At 43.9% G+C, this 20,731-nt stretch overlaps 1 protein-coding gene across 1 annotated transcript in view; it reads left to right on the top strand.

Annotated features, from left to right (window-relative positions):
* The first annotated feature begins 9,758 nt into the window (after positions 1 to 9,758).
* The window catches only part of CAP2 (cyclase associated actin cytoskeleton regulatory protein 2), a 157,722-nt gene continuing 146,749 nt past the window's right edge, over positions 9,759 to 20,731 (top strand). The window contains exon 1 of the mRNA XM_042937835.1: positions 9,759 to 9,863. The gene's annotated coding sequence lies outside the window, so the exon portion shown is untranslated. The remainder of the gene's footprint in view (positions 9,864 to 20,731) is intronic.

The following is a 20,731-nucleotide window of genomic DNA, read 5'->3' as shown; positions in this document are numbered from 1 at the left end:
TACATAATCCAAACAAAAAAATTTCAAGTATATAATTATAATTTCAGAAGGCTTATCAACCATCAAATACCTTTGGATGGCACCGCACAGTTATTCAGACTTTTCTGTAGTTGCTTTTCTAAAAATGTGGGCAACCTGGTCTTATTTTACAGATCTTTTTGACACTTTTTATGAGGTTATAGTAAATCATTCAAGACTTGCCTGAAGATCAAGTTTTGTTGAATGAAGGATGAATTTGCGTTGCTACATCTGTGAGAAGTAAAGATATTAATCACTTTTTTTTGTCAGAGTCAACGTAGATTTAAGCCCCCAGTGTTCTTCTTCTTCATCATGTCAAAAACTTGAAATAAAAACTTTGCCCCATTCTGTGCTGTAGAATTCTCCCCCTTCCCATTTATGGCATTTTCAAAGGTTACATTGATTTTATTTCATCCAGTATTATTTCATCACTACTAGAAGAAATCCACAAAATTATAGTGAGATACTTTTATTTATTTATTTTATTTTAGACAGAGAGAAAGAGAGGGAGAGTAAAGGAGAGGGGCAGAGGGAGAGAGAGAATCTCAAGCTCAGGGCAGAGTCTGATGTGGGGCTCAAACCCACAACCCTGGGATCATGACCTGAGCTGAAATCAAGAGTTGGACAATCGACTGAGCCACTCAGGCGCCTCTAGCGAGATACTCATTAAAGCTCCAAAAATGCAGAATTTCACCCATTAGTGCTTTTATGATTCTTTCTTTTAATGTTTATTTATTTTGAGAGAGAGAGAAAGAGAGCATGAGTGGGGGAAGGGCAGAGAGAGGGAGAGGAAGAGAATGCCAAGCAGGCTCCTCACTGTCAGCGCAGAGCCTGATTCGGGGTTCCATCCCATGAACCAACCGTGAGATCATGACCTGAGCCGAAATCAAGTGGTGGCTTAACCGACTGAGCCACCCGGGGAACCCCTGCTTTTATTACTCTTAAAACAGGAAACCTGGAGCACAGCCTCTCCGTGCTCCTTCTGTTTAGATTCCGGACTACTTCCAGCAACACCTGCCAGGTGATCATGGATGGACTAGAAAGTTTTTGTTCCAGCCAGGTCTTGGTTCCACCCCCCTCCCCAGGAGGGGGTGGGCATCTGCAGCCATTTTCCCCACCAACGCTGGCAGCGAGCCGTGGGCTGGCCCCGGCTCCGACTCTGTCTGTCCCGTCTGCCCTGCATAGCATCCCACACCTGTCCCACTGTCTCCTCCAGGGCGTCCCTCTCTGCATGCACGGCCAGATGGATCCATGGGTATCCTGCCCTCCCTCTCTCATTCCCTCTCATTCGCCGCACGTCTCGTGCCTCCAGCCTCCAGCCCTACCGATCCTTCACAAGCAGAAGCTGGGGAAAGAGCCAAGGCTAAACAAGGTCCCACTCCTCAGTTAGAGCTGCCCCCTTCCTCCTACCACCATTCCACTAATTATTAACAGATTTGCCAGGACCCAGAAAGTTTCTGAGATGACATAAAATGAACAAGGTATGGTCTATAGCCTAGGAAACCCGGACAGATGCTAATGGTCGAGTCCCACAGGAGATGATGTTCAAAAGAACAACCTAAAAAAACCCAGCCGTTACTGAAGGTTCAGACACCCTTCCAGGAGCACTGGTGGGTGCAGGCAGAGATACACCCCCTTCCCCCGCCACTACCACCAGAAACCCAGATGGGGTGACCCAGAGTGTGCCTGGTGACTCTGTTTCCTTAATTCAGGAATTTCCCTCTGTATGATCAGGTTCTTGTGTTGGCAGCTGAGAAAGCCGCTGACAGCTGGGGAGTTATTTTCTCCTTCAGTCACAGGATGATGGAGATAATCTAGGATGGGAAGTGTGGGGGAGAAAAGGAGGAGACAAATGCTTGCTGCTCTGAGCAGAATTGGGCAACATGGCTCATAGATCTTCCTTTCCTGTAGATCAGACACCTAAATAGCTCACGACTCTATCCCTTACATCTGATGGGAAAAAGTGGATCATATTTTTGTTGATGTCAGACACTTTGAGGTGTCAGAAAGAACGATCAAGTTCCTTTTTTTAATGTTTATTTTTGACAGAGAGAGAGAGAGAGAGAGAGAGAGAGAGAGAATACGTGGGGGAGGGGCAGAGAGAAAGGGAGACACAGAATCCAAAGCAGGCTCCAGGCTCTGAGCTGTCAGCACAGGCATGGGGCTCGAACTCACAGACTGGGAGATCATGACCTGAACTGAAGTCAGACGCTCAACCGGCTGAATCACCCAGGCGCCCCTAGAAGGATCAAGTTTTTAAATCGGCCTTATTACTTTTCTCAGGATCATTATAAAATACTTGATTCAGGTTGCATTGTTTCAAAAAAAAAAAAAACCTGAAGAATGCATGAAAATCAGGAGAACACAATTTTCCAAGTAGGACATCTGGCTAAGAAAAGTGTTTGAAGTTAATCTTTCCTGTTCTGTTGAGGGGGCTTCAGGCGGAAACTTGGACATCTAGAGTTGTTCGTTGTAAAAACTTGTCAGGTGCCCTGACTAGGAATATACCTCCTTGGTAGGCGGGTTATTGTTTTGGAATTTTCCTCTTGCTACCTTAAAGATTCCATGAAATTGTGGGTCAATCCACTATTTCATAGGTATTAAACATACTCTATTTAATACACACTAAGTATATGATATGTATATATCACATTAACTTAATAATAGACCAATGATTATTTTCTTATTTAAAATTATTTTGAACAAGTATAGTTCCTTCTAGACAAACATATTTCCAGATTCTTCCTTTAGTGTTGGGTGTCACAATGTGCAGTCCAACCCAATATCTATTGAGAGCCTTCTATGTGCCAGGTAGATGGATATTTTAGCATTTCTTTCACCTAAAAGGGGGTTGTTAATTTTGGCTAAGTTCTAGGTAGACTTCTCCATACCCCTCAGTTTTTCTTTCTTTGCCATCATTAGTGGCCCCATCTTGTAGCAATAGTATAAGTATAGTATACTATAAGTGTATAAGTATATACTCTGAGCATAAAAGTATATACTTATATGCAAGTAATAATGTAAGTATTTATAGTATAAGTATTTACTCCTGCCATGATTAAATGAGAGATCCAGGAGTATTCCACTTAATAAACATAATCTTATTTTAAAAACTGAAATCTAGGGGTGCCTGGGTGACTCAGTCAGTTAAGCATCTGACTTGACTTCGTCTCAGGTCATGATCTCATATTTTGTGGGCTGGAGCCCTGCATCAGGCTCTGCGCTGACAGTGTGGAGCCTGCTCAGGATTCTCTCTCTCTCTCTCTCTCTCTCTCTCTCTCTCTGCCTCTCCCTCATTCATGCTCTCTCTCTCTCTCAAAATAAATAACTAAACTTTCATTTAAAAAACCCGAAACCAAATTCTTGATTTTAGCTATAACATTATGGCTTCACTTTTAACTTACAACTGCAAAATATATCACATAGGAGATATGAACAGAAATGAAAAAAAATACAAAAATACTTGCCTATTGTGTCGGATGGCGGGATTATTTTTGTCTGTTCTATATTTCCATTATTTTAAGATACTACCTCAAAATGAAAGATAAATAAGCTTGCCTTCTTACGAACAAACCCTTGTCTAACCATTGGCCTCTGGCAATTCCACCTTCTCAAGCCTTCTTTACACTCAGAGTCCAAGAGTTAAATACCATAGTGCACTTTTTGCTACTCACTCGGAGTTCAAATTGGCCTCTGGACCCCTTAAATTCTCTTGGATAATCTCTCTCCCTTAGGCTGTCTCTAAACGTTTGAATCTGGTTTTTCCCTTATTAGTTCTGTTTTCAAAGCCGTGATCTTATTCCTTCCCAATATTGGAATTAAAAAAAATACATTAAACACTTTTTTGCAATAGTCTTTTTTCTTTTCTGCCCTATTTTGGACAAATGTGTCTACTTCTCTGAGCTCTGACTGTAGGTCTGGATTTGATTCAGTGAAGTGAATCGACAAAATTGTGTATTGACCACTGAGGGCATGCCATTCACGGTCCTTGCTTAGGACTGCTGTGTACAGCTGGGCCGATGTGCCAGGAACAAGGGTCCCCGGCTCACAGGTGAATAGAGGCTATTTGTTCACGTGTGCCGAGAGGGAGAGACAATGGGTAACCTTCCCCTTAGCATTACCTAATGATATATATGAAATGAATTTGAGATATGTGAGGTTCCGCTTTGGGGCACTTAAACACGGACAGAGAAGACTTGGGAAGTAGAGAACGGAAAAATATTAAGAGAGTAATTGCTTTCTAATTTAACGAATAAACTATAAATTTCAAAGGTATTCAATGATGAGATTAAGGGCGACTAGAGTATCTAGGTATAGCTCCAACGAGTCAGTGGGATATAAAAGGAATCCTTACGTGTCAGACCAGTGGTCTTTTCTATTTCTAGTGACATAAAATGTTCACGCAGGGACATCTCATCCACAAAGTGGGATGTTAGAGGCGTGCCCTGCTGTTTGAGTGCTGCCCACCAGCCCTTTCATCTTCTTAAATGCTACTGAATCTCACCCCACACCCACCTCCTTGCCCGGGATTAGTAAATTATCCTTTTGCGTTAAGGCATGACCATCACAAGATGCTCTTAAAAAAAAAAAGAAGTTGTTCCCAAAAGGTTAAACCTACCAAACACCATCTGCCTGGATGATTCTGCTGAACAAACCTGTTTATGCCCGGGCACGGGAGAACCAAAGCCTGTGTTCGCCTGAGGTTGCGATGTTGGCTTTGCTGTGGGACGCAGAAAGAAAAGACAGTTGTCTCTGTTTTACACTTCTGTAAATCATTGACATCTTGATCAATGTTTAGACATTGACTCGGATTTTTTTTCGGAGCCAACACCGAAAAAATATGATAAAAGCTATGGATCATCTTCTCAGACAAATGCACAAAACTGAAACGTTACATATAGTTCGTGGGGCTCACAGAGTCCTGAAGCTTGATCGCAGGTGAAAAATCTCTGTTCACTGAACACAAAACAAGTGTCATTTCTGGTGTCTCTGTGGTGCTGGAGAATCTGATACTGTTCACCTTCACTTTCTTCTATTTATAGTTCAACGCTCAACTTCTGAGCGCACCCTTTCCCCGCCCCACCCCCATTTGTGGGTGGACAGACCATCAAAATAATGACCAAGAATCCTGACACTGGAAAAAGATGGCTGTGTGCCGATGCCTCTGGTTTGCTTCCATGTGCTGGTGTGTGACCAAGAGCAAGGTGTAACCAAAGGAAGCCAGGGCTGTGTGTGGTTGGTGGTGGGTGGACGGGGGGAAGGTGGCGATGGAGGTGGTATCACAGAGGCCCTGTGATGTGGCCAATTCTGCCATACTTTGTAGCCGCTCGGTCAAAGGCAAGCTCGGTATAACTCCTTCGTATTGGAGCAATTCAAGCCATGAGCATAGCCATCAAAGAGTTCTCTCCCTTTCACTGATGCCGGGCCAGGACATATGGAGGTAGATAAGGTAGAAATCTGTACCAAGGATCTTCATGTGGCAAAAGATTGGAATATTTAAAATTTGTTTCCGGGGCCTTTTACTTCTCTGGCACAAGCTTCCAAAGCTACAACAGAAAGAAGGAAGGTCAGGGTGACGGGGCTGAGCTACTCTGGTTCCTTCTTTGAGAAGAAAGAATAAAGCATTCATTTACTCAAAGCAGTAGGTTACTCACTGTTACCTCTGCCAAGGGAGTTTGTATCACAGAAATGGGGTGACATTTAGCTTCTATAATTGATCTCTGTTTATGTTTCGTGAACTCAAGGGAGTATTACTCACCTGCCCCTTTCTCTGTCATACTATAAAGCTCCATCATTTCTGTAGCTGGGTTTATACATTCCTGGTATGTCAGCTCAGTGGGAGCAGACTATGTTTTATTCCTCGATATTCTTGATGATGCATAGATATCAATTCCTATCACAGCTGTTCAGATACCTAGTCTTGTAGTAAGTATCTGTGCTATTATCCACTGGTAGTTTTCTTCTTTTTTTTAAGTTTATTTATTTTTTTATTGTAATTTCTAGAGCCAACGTGGGACTCAGACTCACAACTTTGAGATCAAGAGTCACGGGCTCTTCCACCTGAGCCAGCTCAGCCCCCTCAATGGTCATTTTCCATTCATTCTTATTTCGTTCCTAGTGCTTCGTGGAAAGTGTAGTGGTTAAGAGCACGGAGTCAGGCCGGACTGATGGATCCAAAATCCCACTACCAATGTTGCTTTGTGATCTTGAGCAAATGGCTAAAGCTCTCCGTGCTTGGTTTTTCATTTAGGAAGTGTAGATAAGAACAGTACCTATTTCACAAGGCTGGGGAGTTAATCCACATAAGATACTTAGAACAGAGAGCTTGGCCCACGGTAAGTGCTCAGAGTTAGTTATTATTCTCTGTTTGCATAGAGTGCTGTATTCTTAGCACCCAAAATGCGTGAATCAATCCCTGGTAAAATTGCCATTGATAACTTTCCACTTGGGAGTTATTAACATGTAAACTCTCGGGGTGCACTGGTAATGGGTTCTTCAGAACTTCTGTCTCCTGAGAAGGCACATTTGTGGGGGCGCACTGCCATCATCCTTTCCTCCCCAAGGACTAGGAAAAGCTCCCAAAAAACATTGTGTTCACTGGGTGTTTTCCATTTGCCTGTCAGGTAAAGGAGATTCGGCACGATAGCACGGGGGCAGTGGCCTCGGTGGTCTCAGCAACCATGTGTGTGGAGTGGGCCCCGCAGAGACCTGGGGTCCTAGCATAACTTCACATAGGGTGCTACCTGGAATCCAGGGACCTATTCTCTTTCTGTGCTCCGGCATGGACCCCGTTTAAGAAAGAGGGTCTATTCAGGTTCATTTGTTTCCAGCCACTACACCACTTTCGGGGAGACTTTTCACCAAGTCAACTCACAGACGGTTAGCCTCCAGGATGTCTGACACACAGGAGTCAGGACCTCGGGAGTAGATTCTGGGAGAGGAACGTGAAAGCCTAGATTCCACCTGCCGTTTGTCTGAGCTTTATGGACTATGGATTTTAAGGTCCTGCGTCACCTGCTGACCATCAAGATTCTAGCAAACCCCTTCACATAACACAGTTAATTTAAAAGTTTTACACTATATACAGAAAGGCGGAAAAACAGTAGAATCAGTCCAGCAATGGGCCCTTCCTCTTCCCCATGATGTTATCAGCTCTCAGATACAGACGTGGCTGGTAGCAACAGAAGCGTTGTCCAAGGGGACAAAACCAACGCAGAGGAAGAGGCTTGGATGCAAGAGTATGAGCCCAAGGTGGAAGAAGACAAGAATATTATTAGCTTTGGCAAGGAAGGCGACATTAATTCGAATGAGATATAAAGAGCAGAGGAGAGGAGAGGAAAAATTGGGGGGCAGAAGGGAGAAGAGTGGAAGGCACAGAAGCTAACAGGGCATCAGCCTCTTAGTGCAGCAGGTCATGAGATGATTGGCTAAGGAAAATGGCAGCTTTGGGTTGGAATCTCAAGGAAGACGGAAAAGATTTAGAAGAACCCGGCTGCCGTCCTCTTCTTTCCAACTCCACCACCTTCGGAACGAATCCTGTAAAAGAAAAACGTTATCAGCAAATATGTACCCAATGACCTTTCTGTGTCAGCCTCGGGGACATAGCCTTGAGCCTTTGAACAGACATGATCCGTGCTTTCTTGGAACTTTCGGGTCTAGTTGGAAACCATGGACAGTAAATGTTAGAGCGTCGTGAGGAAGAAGAGCTCACGGGGGTTAGCCCCATCGGGGCATATGTCAGCAGACAGATGCTGTGCTAGGTGGAAATAGTTATAGAAAGAATTCAGACACCCAGTTAAGGCTCATTACTTTTCCCTCTAAACTAGTGAGTCTTTTCTCAGAGGATTTCTCTGCCTCTTCTCTCTTTCCAATCCCAGATAACCATTGTTATCATTGCTCTGCCCCAAATCTGTGCATAGTCCCCTGATGCCTGCCCCTTAGGGGTCAACCATTTTAAGGTTGGAGGCCTCCACCAGCTAGAATCCTTCCTGTATCTGACTCCTCCAGCTCTCCATTCCAGCTAAGGTCACTGACTGTCCTTCCTACATGTCCCATCCTTTACCACTTCTCCACTTCTGTCCTTGCTGCTCTTTTCACTGAGTGTCCTCCCCAGACCCTCCACTCCTCTTGTTTTATTTCTACTCCCGTGTTCAACTCTCACTTCCAACCAGGATGTATTCTCTGACCCCGGTACTAGAAGCAACCTCCCTCTCTTCTGCATGTCCGCAGACCTTCCATCATCTTCCTTTTAGGATATTTTTTGCAGTCTTTATACTGTGGTCACCTTATACTCCTGTCTTCTTCCTATTATATTGTAAACCTAAGGGCAGGATTTGGCCTTTTCACCTGTACAGTACTGTATACTCCAATGCAAAATATACTCAGCTAAAAGAAATGCTCTATTAATATTTGTTGAGGTTAATTCTAGGAGAAAAAAAGGTCCTATTAGACTGGATGCATGAATGTTTCTTGTAAACCTCAACAAGCTGGTTTTTATGGATATATTACTTTTTGCATTCCTGGAACATAAATGCTGTAATATTTACATATATATATTTCACATACATATATATGTTTTTCATCCATCTATTAATTCATTTATTCATTATTTAGTAGAAATGTATTAGATACCTACCAAATGCAAGGCATGTGCATGATAGGGACGGTGCTGGCTCCTGGATATATGCAGTGTATGCATCCATTTATCAATGTTTATGCCATTTTGTTTCTCTCCTTTCCAGACAAAGGGGACCAAAGAGGCACTCCCCACCACCACTGTTGGCTAAAAGCGATGTGTAATAGCAATGACCTTCATTTAAGTTGTGACTATGGGGTCAGAATAAGCCTTGCAAGGCACAGAACCAAATTAGATGCAATTTTAACACTGACAGTGAATATTCATCCTCTTGTTTGGAAATTTTGCTTTAAGAAGTATGAATTGCACACACACTGCCCCCCTTCTCTCCTCTATTTAATTTTCCTGGCATTCCTTCAATGAAGAGTTTCAAACCCACGTTTTTCAGATTGAAATAAATGATGAAAATTGAAAATCAATGTTTTCCTTCTACTAATGTTAACAAAAAGGTAAAATGCCTCCAGTTTTATAATTATAATCAATAGATAAAAGGGAAATGGCCACAAACAGACACAAAAGTAGACTGGTTTGGGATATGCTTGTTTTTAAATAATTGGGTTTTTATTTTCTTTTAAAGATGCTGTGTGCAAGATACATCTTAAAAATACATTAGAAAATGTTTTTACAAGATCTGAATGCACCTGAACTTGATGCCCAGCTAATGCGTTAGATGTCCCTCTCCTACCAGGACGCTTATTCATATATTGGGGTCGGGGGACAGGCAGGCCTGTCTCTTGCCTCCCAAGGCCCCGTCATTTCTCCGCAAAGTCTTTGAAGAGCAAACCTATCCGTGGCTCTTTGGGCCAGGAGTCTCCCGGATCTTTCCAGACTTCTTTGCACGGCTGCCTGACGCGGTGAATTCATTGCTTTCAAAGCCGGGCGCTTGGCAGGCTCTCTCTCCCTTCCCCTGCCCTCCCCACGTCCCTCTCCCGTCTCCCACGGCCCATCTGCCCCTCCCTTCCTCCAGCCCCCTCTCCGCTCTGCTCCCCTTTATTTCCACTCCCCACCCGCGGGGCTCTGCCCTCCCTCCCTCTCTCTCCCCCTCGGCTCGGCTGTATTTGGAGCTCCCGGAAGCCGCCGGCGACTCTCCCCGGGAGCAGCGTGACTGACACCGGCTCCGCTTCGGGGGGGAGGAGGGCGCGGGAGGAGGGTGCGAGCGGCCGGACTCGGATTTGCGCCGCCGGGGACCAGACCTCGGGGCTCCCAGCAGGTAAGCGGGAGCGGCGGGCGGGGAGGGGCCGGGGCAGGTGCGGGGGGCGCCCCCGCGGAAGTTGCGCGCCGAGCGGGTGGGGTGGGGCGGGGAGGGTGCCGGGACGCGGCGGCGGCGGCGGCGGCGCGCGACTGAGAAAGGCGGCGCGGGCGCCTGCGGGGCCGGGGGGCCGGGGCCCGGGGCGGGGACGCGGGCGGGGCGGGGGCAGGGCGCCCCATCTGGGGCCGAGCCGCGGCGCCCTGCCCCCATCCCGTCCGCGCCGCGGGCGCCCCGGGCGGACGCGGGAGGGCGGGGTGCGCGCGGGAGCCGGCCGGGGCCTAGCCTTCCTGCGCTGCCGCCCCGGGCCCGTCTTAACTTCGGGGGGTTCTGGCCCGCTAGGCTGCGGGCCCCTCGGCGGTGCGTGCGGAGACGGGGGGCGGGAGGGGGCTGTGATTGGGCTGGATCTGACCGCGGCACCTCCATTGGAAAGTGCTGGAAAGAAACAGACCTGGCTTCCCCGCAGAACCTGACTTGAGGCAATGAGTCACTTTTAAAAAATGCAGAGGCAACTGAGGCATTGAGGGAGAGCTCTGTGGAACAGGGCATCTCACACAGCTGCGTCCCCGACTGCTTTTGGGTAGAGGACTAGTCGGTGCGAGTAGCTGCGTTAGCATCACTTTTCGGGCTGCTAATAATTGCGTCTGCAGATGGCCTTTCCTTTATTCTCATGAGAGTGGTGGCGGGCATCACAATAGGCTGCAAGTTTCAGCAGCATTTGAATTGAGGCATTCTTTAAAATGAGGAAATAGGGGTGACTGCATTTGGGATGTGGAACTAGAATTGGGTCCAAAGGGCCAAAGCGGGAGATTGAACATTTAGCAAAAAAAAAAAAAAAAAAAAAGAACCTTTGGTTCTATACTTTTGGGAGTGCAGAAGTCTATGGGCCTCGGGCACTATAGTTTACCAGAATTGTTTGCAGGTACTATTTCCTTACTGCTTATATAGATTTCTTTTAATTTCGGGAGCATGCCTTAGAATTCTTGGTAAAATAATCTAAGCTCACTTAATGTAAGATTACAAGAGTGGAGTGATCTTTGGGGAAATTGTTGTGGTAGTTACTAGAGTCTAATTAGACTGTAAGCCTCTTGAGGGCAAGGGTGGGAGTTTTGATAGTTCTTTCAGCCCCAAAACTGTATTTCACTTACAGCATATATAATGAGCAAGCAATAAAAGTTTGTTAAAGTAATTAATAGCTTGAGTGGCTGGATCATGATTTCTTGAAGAAAGCGCGTATTTTGCAAGGAAAGACTGTTCCATGCATTCCCATATCTAAAAGTCCTTAATAAAATTAGAATCAAGGTGTCATATTTATTAAAGAGAGAAAGAAATGGAGAAATCGGGAAGGTGACTATTGACGTGGCCACAGCTGGTAGGAAGTAGGGTATTGGTGCTCCTTGTGTCCATTGAGAAGTGACTTAATTTGTTGATCTGGTGTAAGGTTTGGCAAAATGTTTGAACCAAGGGCTAGATAGTAAATATGTAGTTTTGCTGGCCATGTGGTCTCTTTAGCAGCTACTCAACTCTGCTGTTGCAGCTTAAAAGCAACTATAGACAATACATAAAGGGATGGTGAGGCTGTGTTTCACTTTATTTATGGATACCGAAATCTGAAGTTCATAATTTTCACCAGTCACGAAATAGTCTTGTTTTTTTCAGGTATCTAAAAATGTAGAAATAATTCTTAGCTTGGAAGAGGAGGGGGAGACACAGAATCAGGAGGGGGGTAGGGCAGGCTTGTCCTGTTGGCAGGAATTTGCTACATCCACCTGCCATGTGATAGTTTGGAGAAGAGCCTTTGCAAGGATTAGTGAGCCAGATTGTCCGAGTGCCTAAGTCATGCCCACGAGTTGTTAAATACCTTCAAGAATAGCATTAACTTATTTGGGCATTATAGTGTTTTGTTTTGCCTTGAATATTTCCTAACAGACATCTTTATACATGAAGTGCTGTTTTTAATTTGTTAATTATGTAATATTTTACACATAAAAATAATATGCTAAGTATGTGTAAACTATAGCCATTATGTTCAAATGGCCACCTGTGACCCCATCACAGCACTAAAAACTACGGCTTAAGAACCAGATAATTGTAAAAAGATAACCTACAAAGTGGGAGAAGATGTCTTAAAATTATGTATCTGATAAGGGACTCGTGTCCAAAATATATAAAGAGCTCTCCCAACTCAATAATAAAAAAGATAAATAACTCAATATAAAAATTGTCAAAGGGTCTGAATAGACATTTCTCCAAAGAAGATGTGTAGATGGCCAATAAGTAATGGAAAGATACTCAACATCATTATTCATCAGAGAAGTGCAAATCAAAATCACACTGACATACCATTTCATATCCACTAGGACGGCTAGAATAAAAAGATCAGATGATTAAGTGTTGATAAGGATGTGGAGGAACTGAAACTCTTATTCGTTGGTGATGGAGTATCATGGAAATAACCTAAATGTCCATCGACTGATGAATGGATAAATAAAATGTGGCATATCCACATAATGGGGTAGTATTTGGCCATAAAAAGAAATGAGGTACTGATCCATGCTAAAACATGTAGAAGCCTTGAAAACATTATTCTGAGCTAAAGAAGCAAGTCACAAAAGACCACATATTGTTTGACTCTGGTCCTATGAAAATGTCCAGAATAGGGGAATCTATAGAGACAGGAAATAGATTAGAGCTGGGGAAGGAGGGTAAGGAGGTGATTGTTAAAGGCTGTAGGGTTTTTCTTTGAGCCGATGAAAATGTTCTAAAATTGACTGTGTTGATGATTGCACATATCATTGAATCATACACTTCCATTGGGTGAATTGTCTCATATGTGTTAGACCTCAGTAAAGCCATTAAAGAGAATAAACAGAAACTAGAAAAAAAAAAAACCACTATGTTGTTACCTGTACTGTTGCATCTTTGTGCTCTTGTGTGCCATTCCGTGTCCCTCCAGACCCTGAATTTTATCTTAATTCCTGGTTTTATTGTAAAACTGTTATGACATAGGTATGTAGTCCTAAACCGTGTGTTATTTAGGTTTGCTTGTTTTTTGATCTATAAAAAGGGTGCAGGGGCACCTGGGTAGCTCAGTCGGTTAAGCATCTGACTCTCAGGTCATGAGCTCACGGTTGGTGGGATCGAGCCCCACGTGGGGCTGCTTGGGATTCTCTCTTTCTTTCTCTCTGTCTCTCTCTGTCTCTCTCTCTCTGTCTCTCCCTAGCTCTCTGCCCCTCCCCTGCTCATGCACGTGTCGTGCATGCTCTCTTCCAAAAATAAACTTTAAAAAAAATTTGGAACTCTTTTGAAATGTGTATATAACCTTCTCACTTAAAAAAAAACCCTCAACATTAAATTTTTAAGAATTATCTCTATTGTTGCAGCAGCTGCATAGTACTTCTTAGCAAACAAGCCACAGTGTGGTCATCCATTTTCTTACTGGCGGGCATTTGGGTTGGCCCCCACGTTTTGCTGTTATGAAGTGTGCTCCTTTGAAGACTTTCTTGCGAGTGTCTTGGCACACATATGCCAGAGTTCTCTTCCTCTGTGGTGTGACTGTATCGTATATTTTAATGACAAGAAGATAAAAGAAAAAGTTGGCTCTTCTGACTTGTGCATCCCTAGCTTCTTCATTGCCTCCAACCAAGTGAATAGAACTGAGGTCCTGTCTTCTCATTCCATTTAGATTCTGATGGCAATATCTGTTACCTCTTGTCCCAAGAAGTGTGCAAAAGCACGAACTAAAACTGGACAGCTGAATTTCCCCACCACTTACGAGCATCTTCATTCTCTTTTATCACCTGGGTTTAGGACCGGACAGAGGACAACCTCATTAAGCCAAAGGGACGTGGCTTTCAGCAAGGTACCTGAGTGGTTTCTAAACTTGACTAGCATTTTCCTTGTATGTGTGTCCCGCTGGGCAGTCCAGGATTTCTGACATGACTTAGTTTGTTTTTTCTGGTAGCAACAAACCAGTCGGCAAGCTGGGGTGTTAGCCTTGGGCACTTTCTAGGCCTGCCCTGACTCAGGCTGTGAGCTTTTGAATTTCATCCTGGGTGTTTCTACTTGTACTTAGGAAGAGAGGAAGCACCGTAAGGTCAGAGTAGGCCATTATAAGGGATTTTCTAAGTTGTTGTTGTTGTTGTTGTTGTTTTTAATTAATGGTAAAATACACATAACATAAAATTTACCATTTAATCATTTTTAAGTATACAGCTCAGCAGCATTAATTACATTCACAAAGTTGTGCGACCAGCACCATCATCTGTCTCCAGAACCTTTTAATCACCTCAGACTGAAACTCTGTCCCCATCAGACGATAACCCCCCCATTCCTCCCTCCCCCGCCCCTGGCTTCCACTGTTCCACTTTCTGTCTCTATGAATTTGCCTATTCTCGATGCCTCATGTAAGTGAAATCATACAATATTTGTCTTTTTACATGAGCTTTTACATCCATAGGAATTTTACATTGTTTTGTTTTTCTTAAGTAGACCCATTTCCCACTTAGGGAAAACATACCTTCTTTGAGAAGTTATGTAATGGGACTGTTTCCTTTTCAGGATACAGCCCTCTATAGGAAGGGACATAACAAGGGTTGTAAAACCAGAGGGAGAACTTTTGTTTATTATGGATTTAGAAGAAGAAGAAGAAGAATTCACCTGACCTGTCTCATTAATTAGACATATAATGGTCCTGGCTTCTCATTGACTACTTAGCCAAGTGGAGAAGGCAGAGAAGCACCAAGTTAAAAATTCACACCTGATGACAGGATGAATTAGGTAACCTTTGAAGCTCCTGTTAGTCCCCAACTTCTAGAATTTAAAGGCCATTCTAAAGTATAAAAGTCTGATCTAAAATTGATTCTAGTTTTGATAGGGAGAGACAAAAAAAAAGAAGAGGAAGGTTGTGGGCACTGAAAATAGATGTGAGGTGGTCTTCATGGCAATATTGAAGAGGGAGGTGGTCCCTGGAGAAGCTGGGTGCTAGAGACACCAGAGATAAACCTTGTAGTACATAGGTGACATTGGTTGTCTTACGTCTATACTTAATACTCGATACGTACACAGGATAATGAGAAAATAACCGTCATTACTTTGTATCAGTCCACATGGAAATCCAGAGAGACTCTGGGATCCGTTGATTATTTCTTCCTTCCTCCATGTTGAATGACTATTGTATGCCTGGAACAGTGAAGATCGCTGGGGCTGCGAAGAGGGGTATCAGTGAAGGAAGATACAATGAACAGGAGGTGACCTAGGCTGTGAACGTAGATTTCAAATGATCTTCTTAGGTCATAGTCGTCATTAGTTCTGACTTTGTTCCCATTTAGTTTTATCCAGAGAAAAATCACTGGATTTTTTTTTTAATTTTTTAAATGTTTATTTATTTTTGAAAGAGAGAGAGAGAGACAAAGTTGAGCAGGGGAGGGACAGAGAGAGAGGGGAACACAGAATCTGAAGCAGGCTCCAGGCTCTGAGCTGTCAGCACAGAGCCCGATGCAGGGCTTGAACCCACGAACTGTGAGATTATGACCTGAGCTGAAGTTGGACACTTAACTGACTCAGCCATTCAGGCTCCCCAAGAATCACTAGATTTTTACAAGATAAATTGATTACTATACTCGATGGCAAAAAACGGCAGTCAAAATGGACCACACTAAGAAAACTAGCCAGTTGAATCTTCCAGAACCAGGTGAACTAGGCTTCCAAGGGGCGAATGCCCATTTCAGTCTGATTATGGTCTGATATGTAAGCGAGGCTGTCCATTTTATGCATTCTCAGTTTAGAAGCCCAGAGTGTGTCGGTAAGGGGTTGGGAAGATAGGAGGGCGTTTTTTTTCCTGTACTGAACACTGTCTGGGACTGGTGCTCACCTCCGTCCAGTGGCAGGGCTCCCCTGTGTCTGCCCTAGTAAGTAGGTTGATAGAAGAGTCCCATCTAATTGGTTCCTTGCATTCGGTAGACCCCACACAGACAGCTTCTCCTGGCTATCATCTTCCAGCATGTTGGAAGCTGTGGCTGGAGACTTTCGGGGCACAATGCAGGTTCACCCGTATTTAGCCAGGATTCTTAAAAGTTCCAGTTTTGATTCCTCCTTCATTTCCATTTCTGCTTCTTCATTTCTCAGTGCTCTCGTGGTGCAATCTGCGGACAGCCCTCCAGCCCCCTTTTTCCGTCCTGCTTCCGAACAGCCTCTCCCTTCCCAGGATGCCTCTTCCCTCAGCGTCTCTTCTGAGTGGAAGGTGAACAATTATCTAATGAAAGTTCTTCAGTCCCTGGAAACTTTGAAAAAGAGGTTCGCTGATGCAGATGAGTCTAGGTAGGACGGAATTAGGGGTGGGACTCATTCTTGTGCTTCTTACTTTAGGCCAACAGTCTTCACACCGTGTACGTTAACCGTGTTCGAAGACTTCCCCCAGGTACATGCACACAGGTGTTTTGAGAAAGTCTGTTTCCAAATCTTCCTCTTCCGGGTGTCCTTTTTCCGAAGACTTGTCTTCTTGAGAGCAGGTGTTTCCTAGAGATGCAGATTCTCTCTCTCTCCTACCTTCTTTTCCATAAGCACCTTTCTCTCTTTTTACATAAGATCATCTCTAATCCATCTTCCTAGTTCATTTTATCAAAAAGGGCTGTTTCTCACCCATTTTTACTAAACTGTTGATCAAGGATGTAGAAATCTATGAGATAAGGAAGGGCGGGAAAGGAGGACATTTCAGAATATCAAGTTTAGGGGTAAGAAAATGAATGATTCCAGTGTCCGGACATCGCCAACATGTGTTTTCCAAATCTCTGTTAACACACACACACACACACACACACACACACACACACACACATCAATCTGATCAATTTGTAAATTGATATTAAAGGACACATTTTGAAGGGGATGAAGTCAGGACTCTTGTACAAATGAAGAGACAAACATTTCTAAACATATGAAAAATGAGAAAGCCAGTAAGGTCTACAGTCAGTTCAAAAAAGACCATTGATAAGAAGGTTGAAGTGAATTTGCTAAATTGACGTGAAATCGGCTGCTTCCACAGAGGGAGAGGAAAGTCCATTGGACTTCCGCAGGGTACGATCTGTTTACATGCCTGCAGATGATAATTACTTGCTTTCCGATCAGTTTTCTGCAAGTTAACTGCTGTGTCCGCAGAGTTGTAAAATGGCCCTAGTCAAAGACAGTGAGTGACTGACACAAGCCAGTTGGATGAGTAGTTAGGGCACTCACTAGTCAGTCTTCTCAGTTTTCCTTACACCGATGATTCACATAATTTTGATATTTCTTCACCATGTGATGTTTTGTACTCTGGAGTTCAAACACTGGAGTGACATTTCTGTCACAAGATGTCATCCGTTCCCATCTCCTCATTTATGTGAACATAGTTTCCCAACATTTACTTTGATAAGAACAAAAATTGAGAAACTGATGTTCAACCTTGACTCGTACTAGTAATAAATATACTCATCCACATACGCATTAAAAATAATTGAAAACTGAAAGTACACAAGAGAGAGGGTTTTCCAGTAAGAATTACTTTTGTGTACATGTAGGACTAATTTGTTAACATTTGTAATATTTGTGTTGTTTTGATAAGTTGCATTCACAGTTGTGATGGTAACAATCGGAAAAGTATTTTTTTTGCCATTGAGTTAATTTTTTTAAATTTTTTTATGTTTATTTATTTATTGAGAGAGAGTGAGAGAGAGAGAGAGAGCAATCTGGGGAGGGGCAGAGAGAGTGGGAGAGAGAGAATCCCAAGCAGGCTCCGTGCTGTCAGCGCAGAGCCTGACGTGGGGCTCAATCTCATGAACCGTGAGATCATGACCAAGAGTCAGAGGCTTAACCGACTGAGCCACCCAGGCGCCCTGCCATTGAGTTTAAATTTAAGTTTATAAATATATTTTTGATGCAGAAAAGGATAATAGAATAATGAATAAAAGACATTCAAGCATAAAATAAATAAAATGAGGATAAATTTCTAAAGGGCCAGAGGAATGGAGACACGAGTTGGAGGAGAGAGTGTAATTATGCAAAATTTGTGACCATCAAAAAGCAGCCTGCTCATATATTCTTTGGAAATGAATGATGATGACTTTCATGGATGTATTTCAGTGAGTGAAAAATAGTTTTACTTTTATGGGTCAATATTTTAAAAAATTTTTTAATGTTTATTTGTGAGAGATTGACAGAGCATGAGTGGGGGAGGGGCAGAGAGCAAGGGAGACACAGAATCTGAATCAGGCTCCAAGCTCTGAGCTGTCAGCACAGAGTCCGACTCGGGGCCCAAACTCGCAAACTGGGAGATAGTGACCTGAGCTGACTGAGCCACCCAGGAGCCCCTTTATGGGTCAATATGAACAGAATGCTAAAGGTGATGTTCTTTACAACCATTCACATTTTGGTGAAATTTTTTACGTGTCAATCTAAAAATGGGCAGGAGGGTTTACAGAATGCATTCTGGATATTTACAAGTGAAAATTTGGAAATCCCTCTGTAGCTTGTCCTTCCTCTGGCTTTGGACCAAAAATCAGGGGTCAGTCATATGACAAACCCTTTCTGCAACTTTAGTGCTGGGAAAGGAACCAGTTTGTTGATTGACAGAGTTCTAGTGACTCCTGGTTTTGTTAGATTTAGGGAAGACATTTAAGGGCTAAAGACCTTGACGCCTCTCAAAAGGGAATGATAGCCCATCAGGTTTTATTTCTTTTTAAAGTTTTTTTTAACATCTATTTATTTTTGAGAGACAGAGACAGAGCCCGAACAGGGGAAGGGCAGAGAGGGAGGGAGACACAGAATCCGAAGCAGACTCCAGGCTCTGGGCTGTTAGCACAGAGCCCGAAGCAGGGCTCAAACCCACGAACCGGGAGATCATGACCTGAGCAGAAGTTGGCCACTTAACTGACTGAGCCACCCAGGCGTTCCAGGTTTTATTTCTTTTTAAACAGTTGTATCTTCACTTTGTTCTTCTTTCTGGATCTCCCCTTGGGAGGCACTCACTGTGGGTCATCATGTGTGTGTGTACGTCTGTGTACAATAACCAGATAGATACCACTGTTTGGATCTGTAAACATAAGCTTTCATCAAGTTTGGGAAATTTTTGGCCATCATTTCTTCAGGTATATTTTCTACCTCAATCACTCTGTCCTCTCCTGGGATGCTGAGGACCCTAATATTACACCTCCTAATACTGTCTCACAGGCCTCTTAGGCTGTGTTCATTTTTGCATTCAATTCTTTTTCTCTCCGTCATTCAGATTGGATAATATATATACCAACAAGTGCACAGTCACCTCTTTTTGCAGTCTCCATCCTGCTATTTGGCTCACCCAGTCATTTTTTGCTATTGTATTTTTCAGCTCTAAAATACTCGTTTTTTTAATGGGTTCTTTAAAAAAATTTTTTTTTCAATGTTCATTTATTTTTGAGAGTGAGAGGCAGACTACGAGTAGGGGAGGGGCAGAGAGAGAGGGAGGCACAGAATCCCAAGTAGCTCCAGGCTCTGAGCTGTTAGCACAGAGTCCATCATGGGGCTCGAACCCACGAACCATGAGATCATGACCTGAGCTGAAGTCAGATGCTTAACTGACTGAGCCACCGGGCGCCCCTCTTTTTTATAAGTTCTGTGCCTCTTCTGAGAACTTTGAGAACTTCTGCCTTTCCATTCATTTTAAGAGTGTTTACCTTTGGGGCGCCTGGGTGGCTCGGTTGAGTGACTGACTTCGGCTCGGGTCATGATCTTGCAGTTTGTGGGTTCGAGCCCCACGTCGGGCTCTGTGCGGACAGCTCAGAACCTGGAGCCTGCTTTAGATTCTGTGTCTCCCTCTTTCTCTACCCCTCCCCTGCTCACGCTCAGTGTCTCTCTGTCCCTCAGTAATAAATACATGTTAAAAAAAATTTTTTTTTTCTAAAAAGAGTGTTTACCTCTATCTCCTGGAGCATAGTTGACATCGTTCCTAGAAATCTGGTCATTCCCACATCGGTGTCATTTTGGGGTTGGCCTTTGTGGATTGTCTTTTCTCTCAAGAATTGGTCACAGTTCCCCAGTCCCTTGCATGTCACATGTTTGGATTGAATTCTAGACATTTTGAGGATTGTGTTGTGAGACTCTGGGTCCTTTTGAAATGCTCATTTTTACTGCTGTTGTTTTCCCAGGCAGCCAGCCCAGTTCTCCCTTATAATGGTCCCAACATCAGGGCAGTTTTTAAAACTTCTACTGTGCTGCTCTGGACCCCCAGGAAGCACTATTTAGGGCTTAGTCTGGGACTTGAGCACTGGCTTCTATTGCGGCACAGATCTCAAAGCCTGTGGATCTGTCCCCCACATGCACACTATGGGGCAAGACTAGGGCTTGTACTCATTCATGCACAGAAGAGGGGATCCCCCTTTCCAGCTCTGGCTTCTCCGGGATTCTCCTCTGGCAGTGACATCAGAGAAGCTTTTTTTTTTTTCATTTTTTTTTCTAACATTTATTCATTTTTGAGAGACAGAGACAGAGCATGAGTGGGGGAGGGGCAGATAGAGAAGACGATGCAGAATCTGAAGAAGGTCCAGGCTCTGAGCTGTCGGCACAGAGCCTGACATGGGGCTTGAACCCAAACTGCGAGATCATGACCTGAGCCAAAGTCGGACACTTAACCCACTGAGCCACCCAGGCGCCCCGTGTCTGAGAAGTTTTTAGTGGCTTATGCTGCTGCTTGCTTCTCTAGGATGCAGTTCTGTGACTAGCCACACACACACACACACACACACACACACAGACCGCTGGACTTTGCATCACATTTTTCCATCTGCAGGACCTCCTTTCCGGGTCTTCTGGCCAAACAGAGGAGG

This window comes from Panthera leo, chromosome B2 (genome assembly GCF_018350215.1).
Source record: "Panthera leo isolate Ple1 chromosome B2, P.leo_Ple1_pat1.1, whole genome shotgun sequence".
Lineage (NCBI taxonomy): Eukaryota > Metazoa > Chordata > Mammalia > Carnivora > Felidae > Panthera > Panthera leo.
Note: the sequence above shows the minus strand (reverse complement) of the source record. Positions and strands in the feature narration are given on the sequence as shown.